Source organism: Aphis gossypii, unplaced genomic scaffold (assembly GCF_020184175.1).
Source record: "Aphis gossypii isolate Hap1 unplaced genomic scaffold, ASM2018417v2 Contig00867, whole genome shotgun sequence".
Lineage (NCBI taxonomy): Eukaryota > Metazoa > Arthropoda > Insecta > Hemiptera > Aphididae > Aphis > Aphis gossypii.
Window position 1 is genome coordinate 35,871 of NW_026083330.1, and position 6,959 is coordinate 42,829.

At 28.5% G+C, this 6,959-nt stretch overlaps 1 long non-coding RNA gene across 1 annotated transcript; it reads right to left on the bottom strand.

Moving 5' to 3' along the window:
* Positions 1-641: 641 nt before the first annotated feature.
* LOC126555475 (uncharacterized) lies at positions 642-5,761 on the bottom strand. The gene is made up of 6 exons (XR_007606850.1): positions 4,738-5,761; positions 4,304-4,345; positions 4,016-4,057; positions 3,546-3,596; positions 899-949; positions 642-679 (listed from the first exon to the last, which is right to left on the bottom strand). It is a non-coding gene; the product is annotated as an uncharacterized LOC126555475 (long non-coding RNA).
* Between the last annotated feature and the right edge of the window lie 1,198 nt (positions 5,762-6,959).

The window sequence follows — 6,959 nt, forward strand, 5'->3', positions numbered from 1 at the left end:
AGAAAACTCCCCTAGTAAATAAACTGTCACATCCTCTTTCCTTTGTTCATAATTTCCTGTCCACGTCGTCGTTTTCGTAGTGTACATCATATTGCTTACCCAATTTATTATAAGACGTCGGCTATTGAGTTGCCTACCCACACCCCGTAAAAATATTATTATTATTCTATTCGCTCTCAGACATCACCGAGTGGTCCTTCGGGTAGTCCGTACGATTGGACACGTACAATAATAATAATTTTGTATCTATAGTAACAATAAAAAGCGTGTCGTTTCTGCGTTTCATTCTAATCAATCGATCACGTGACTAAATATTTTTGTCAAAACCCTCAGTAAATTAGTTTCATTTCAAAAATGAATTAAAAAAATGAACATTTGGTATCTTGCTATTTTTATATGCCGTCATCATTCACAGAGCTCCATTACTCTTTCAGTCATACACCAATATACCACATTCCCACACAATTACAATAAATTTTTTATTTTTTATTTGCCTTTTTTTTTTATTTCATCAAAAATAAATTATATGGCAAAACAACGTCTGACAGGTCAGCAAGTATAAATATAAACTATTCTACTATCTATTTATACTACAATATATTAGATTTGTTAATTTGAATTAATTTGTTTATACTATACTCACTAAATGGTTTACAAAAGTCTTTTGGACTAATGGGTTCTGTATAAAAATAAATAAATTATTTTATAACACTAACTGTAATATAATGCACAAAATTATTGTTGTTTTTTGTGGATTTGGAATTCAAAGAAAACCAAAAACTTTCAAATGTTTCAGGAAAATACCTTTACATAGATATTTTAACTCATCTAAGCTGGAAACAACATGCCTGACTAGCTCATGGCTGTGTCTTCAAATTATATGTAGAAATATACATACTATAGTCTTGTGACGTTACACACCAATTGAAATATTGCTTAATAATATTACCTATAAAGTATAATATATCATTATTATTTTAATTGAAATGATATTTATAATGTTATTGAAATACATACAATATTGTATTATTTATTATTATAATTTTGATTTTACAAAATTGTATAGCCTTATAAACTATTGTAGGGACCGCTAAATTAAAATATTAATTTATTAAAATTTTAATAATGTTTATTTACATTTTTGATAAAAAATAAACAATTTAATTACAAAAATAGTAAAACTTTAAACGATTAGAAAATTATTTTCAACGTTGGAATGATTTTGATGAAATCGGTTTGATGAATGCATTATACTATGATATTTTATACTATTTTGAAGCGAGTAGGTATAATTTAAAATAAATGTTTAGTAGATGGCTTTGTTGGTTGTTGATCATAAAAAGTAATTTTAACTGAGTTAAACTCACTGTTTTGGATGACCGTTAAATGTAAGTTGCGTCCAAAAAAAAAAGTTCCGATAACAACATACGTAAGTTGTGGCCTGATATTTCTCAGGTACATACGTAAGGTTAGGTTAGGTTAGGTTTGGTTGAAGTTACCATATCCCGCCTTCGGGAGGCACGAGCATGCCATCGGGCGGGTCCCCAGGTTGCGGATAGGGGAACGCCCTGCAGATATGCAGGGTAGCTGCGATATAATCCACACCTTCGGGATGAACGAATAAGCAGTCGCGGACTAAATCATCACCGGGGAAGCGATCATCCCCCGGTGTTCTGGAAGATCAGGACCCAAGACGGATAAGAGACAGGCGGCGCGAGGATGGTGTCGGAAGTGATGGCCTAGGCACTTTAAATTTTATGATGAGTTTAAATACTGATTTTACTGTTACTACTCCAGGGGGGGGGTCGGATACCCAGGAGTCGGCAGCTGACGATACGTGAGCAAGCAGTCAGGGGTCGTTATTAATATTAATTTTACATTCTGAACTGAAAAATTATGATATTTAATGTTTTAAGTATTAACAAAAAGAATATACATAATGCTCGATGTTCAAAGTTACCAAAATACCAACTTCATTAACACAAATTCACGAGACTTTAAAAAATATGGAATTTAAAACAATTAAAGGTGAAGACTTTTTGTTACTTAGTTAATAATAACGAAACAAATATATTAGGTTTTTCGACAGTTCGTAATTTACAAGCTTTATGCAGTTTGAACACGAGATTAATTGTAGATGGTACTTTCAAAAGTTGTTCGAAATTATTTTATCGACTCTTTAGTATTCATGGTGTTTTTAAAAAATAACTTTATCCCACTTGTTTATTTTTTTACTGCCATCGAAGTCAGCTAATTGTTATACCTGTTATACCTATGGATTTCAACATTTAGTAGAAGAATGTAGAAAAAATGACATGCAATTCAACCCAGTCCGAATGTATGTCGATTTAAAAATACTAAACATACTGCTGCAAATGTTGTCTGGTCTTCTATTCAAGTAAAGAGATGTAGATTCCACCTAGGACAAAGTTGGAACAGAAAGATTCAACAATTAGGGCTTAGTACCGATTATAAAAAAAAAAAACACAGAAATAAGTAATTTTTTAAAACTCTTTTTTTGGACTTCTCTTCTGAAATCCACAAGATGTTCAAAACTGTTTTACTGAAGACATTATGGCGAAACAACCTCAAGGTGATCGAGTATTAGAATTCGCAGACTATATATTAGATTCATTTATAAATAAAAAATGACGCTGACTTTCCACCAGAAATATGGTCAGAATATTTATCATCGACATTACGCACGACTAACTATTGCGAATCTTTCCATAGAAAATTAAATAATTCATTTAATTCCTCTCACTCTAATAATTGTAAATGTATAGATGTTTTAAAAAACATACAAATGATACTTATATAGTTATATAGCGTTACAAAGTCAGGGCTCAAGAAATAGAATAAAAATTGAAAAGAAGGCTATTATGTTAAAAAAAAAATGAAAGAATTAAAAACAAAACAAATTAATCAAATTGTATTTGTGAGGCAATTGTCATTCAAATTGTTATCTACTTTTGTATAGACTTATAAGTTAATAATTTACAAAGTAAGAAAAATTCAACAGCTTAGTACCGATAAAAATATGCAGTTTTAAATAATAATAAATAAATACAACAATAAATATTTTTAAGCATACCAACTAAACCAACATTCTAACAGAAATGTTGACAGTCCTAAGTCTGATAAAAAGGGAAGGAAAATATTGGTTGTAAATTGGTAATATCCATTTAAACATAAAAATACCCAAGACGCAATTTACATAAAAAAAAGGTACATTGGGACGCAACCTACGGTCGCCGGTATATTACTGTTCTGTAACAGAAAATTGAAATCAGTTGGCCGCATTGATACTTTCGTATTTTTATTCCCATCCTTGAAAGTATTATATACTATACTTAGTATACTTATATTATAATACTATGTATTAAAAATTACTTTAATGAATTGTTATGTGTACTATAAAAGGTTTACAACTATATAATAACATATGACATCAACATAATAATCCAATGTTATATTAAGACTATAAAGTTTTGCTAACATAGTGTAAAACACAAAAGTTAAATCACATAATTGTAATCTCTTACTATTGATAATAACAGAATAATTTTGAGTGTCTTGCGATTGACTTAGGTTTTCTGAAATAATGAAATAGTCATGACGATCAACCGCACACATTAATTACCGAAAATTCATAAAATAATCATCATATTATAATATAAGGTTTATTTAGTAACTTTATATCAGGTTACATGACAATGTACAATCTACAAATCGGCTTGTATAGCTGTTTAGTTTACTAAACTTTATAGACTAATAGATTTTGGTTATTAATCAGAAACCAATTTGTATATATACAAAATGTAAATAAATATCTCATTGAAATGTGTTCACTAAAATTAAATTTTTCGTGTAGGAAAATGATTACACGGTATTGATTGTACAGTATATACAATATACATGCAATTCATTCATATATGTAGTATGTACTGTATCATAATCACGATCATTCACGACGCGCAGTCAATTAAGTACACAAAACATAATATACTAGCACCTGTATATTTTTTGAGATGTTGTCGAAATTCAGGTAGATCTTCTGAAATAGTTAAATATAGTCATGACAATCATCCACTTACGTGACTCAGCGAAAATGCATAAAATAAACGTCATTAATGTGACAATTTTTCAGTAATAACATTAATATCATTAATAGCATAATAATTATAGAATGTATAAATCAGCTTTTGATTTTTATTAATAGTTATGTGATAATCAAAATCACATGTAAATTATTTCAAAATTTACTAACTAATTATAGGTTATAACTTGAAATTATACTTACCAAATTGTTGTACAATAAGAAAATTGACAAATGAATTTTTTTCTACAGAAATGATAAGTTATATGTTCTTTAATATAGATACTACTTATTATATTTTATATAATACGCCCAATTAACCTAATGCTTAGAATTAATAACGATAAATTAATTAGATACAATCGTTGTACAATTATTTTATCATTTTTAACCGAAAATATAATATTTATTTATTTATAATTTTGATTTTATTCATACAATTTATACAATTTTAATATACTTAGCATATTTGAAGTTACATATCTATGGTTACAAGAATAGAGAACTTGGGTCGAGAAGTCGCCAACTGATGACGATCCGATAATCGGTATAATGGTTTATAAAAAAACGGTGTTTAAGTTTTGAATTAACCAAACGTCATTGTAAAAAATATGTTTGTTATCAAAACAAATACTTACCCGAAAAACCAACGCTCTTTAATGTGTCTAATGGACATTTAAAAACATTAAAACTATTAGTTATTATGTTTAAAGAATTGATATATGAGAATTAAAGTATAACAAATAACAACCTAAAAGTTTGTTCAAACTCTTGTAAAGCTAAATAGTACGGGCTACCAATTATATAAGCGTTTTTAGAAATAAACTTAATATGTCAAATCGGATATACTTTCTGATGTATAGTAGGCGTCGAGTGTTCCTCATCTTTGGGTAATCCAGTCACTGGAGTATGTTTGTGTATTTGAATCAAATGATAAATCGTTGCTATTTTGTATGTGTAGGGTGCCACGTATGAGCAACCGGGAGATGTAGATATTGAAATATTATGAACGCAGATGAAATATTTCCAAGTGTTTTTTATTGTAAAAATAATTAATTTAATTAAACTATGAAAAATATTCCAAGTCCAGGAGACATAAATATTAAACTGAGTGACGTGAAGGTGCTCGCTCTAACTCTGGTGGATCACGTCTGAAATGTGCCTATTCGGGACCCCCTTACACATCGCCCAGGGACTCCCGCGGTACCGGCAGGTCCATGCTGGTCAGTGGTTAGTGCACGTGCATCTACTCTTCCCACGCCTTTGCGTCATCCGCGCGACGCTGTGCGTCAATCAAATGTCTATAACATCCTGGCGGGTGGCAAGCGTACGTGCAATGATGCTGCATGTGACCATGAACGATACCGCTATACAGTTTAATTTAATACAATATAATATTATTGATACGGCCAGCATTTCCAAGCTGCGCCGCTGTTATTGATGATCGACAACTATTACGTATTATTATGATAATATCATATATTTAGATTGTATATTTTAGATTCGGAACGAAGTGATGAATGTATTGATTTTACAATGATGAGTGTGTGTTTTATTTTTTTGTGTACAGCATAACTTGTGAAAATAACGGTTCAATTTCAAACTTCAGGAAATTTCCGATGACAAAATGAATAGGTATCGTTCGTGCATTTTAGAGGTCAAATGTAAGGTTTCAAACAGTTTTCAAAAAAATCGATTATTTTATATTGATATAACTCATAAACGAATCACTATAAATACCTACTTGAAATTTTCCAAAAAAAAAAACATTTATGTAATCTATCTTTAAATAAATTATAAATGTAGATTAAAAACTTGAAATTTTAATACAAGGTTTCTTAAGTTTTTCTTATTTTACCTAGTTAAAAAAGATTACTAATCATTAGTCACATTTTTTGGTTTAAAAGCGTTCTAAGTACAAATTTTTTACGAAATTTAATATGTCATGTTCGAGAATAATTACAAGTAATTTCGTACTTGTTGTAGGTAGTTGGAAAATCATTAAATTGTCAGTATTTATACGGGAAGTTAAAAATAAATGTTTCATTATGTTTCTTCAAATAGCTATAGAGAAAACTGGAGTGTCATTATAGGATAAAATGTTATGAGGGTTTGAAACAAATTGTAGTCATCTAAAAATAATGAAAATTAAATTTTTTTAACAAAATAATTTTTTTTTTTTTGCATATGAAATGCCAGTTTTTTTTTTTAGTTTTTTTTCAATTACCATGAAATAAAAAGATAAGAAATTTCCTCTTTAATATTAAAAAAATTATTTTTCTACTAGAAAAGAGATTGATATATTGATATATTAATATAGCAGATTTAATTATTAAAAGTAGTTTAAAGAAAAATATTAAGATATAATCGAATGTAGTCAATGTTTGTTATATATTAATGATTAAAATTATCTTTCAAAATATTATAAAAGCCAAATGCTGTTATATCGTAGGCTTGTTGTACAAGTAAATTAAAAATATATTTATTAATTATTAATCAAGTTTAATATCTTACCCACACATTCTAAATAAAAAAAATGGAAGTTATTAAATATTATGATCCTGAACATAATGTATGTAATTATTTATTGAACCGAAATAATATACATAGGTGTTTAGTGGACTTCCAAATACCTTTGGCTATTGTTTTGTGACACTAAATCATAGCATACGTGTGTTTAAGAATTAATTAGACAATTATAAATATAATACACTTTTTATATATTATGGCAAATTTCTGGTTAAGTCACTGACAATAGTACCTATAGATTGTTCATTAAATAGTTTAGTAAGACAATTAACACGTTCAATATAAAAAAATATATGGTTAAAATAAAATAGTAAATATCATATCTTGTATA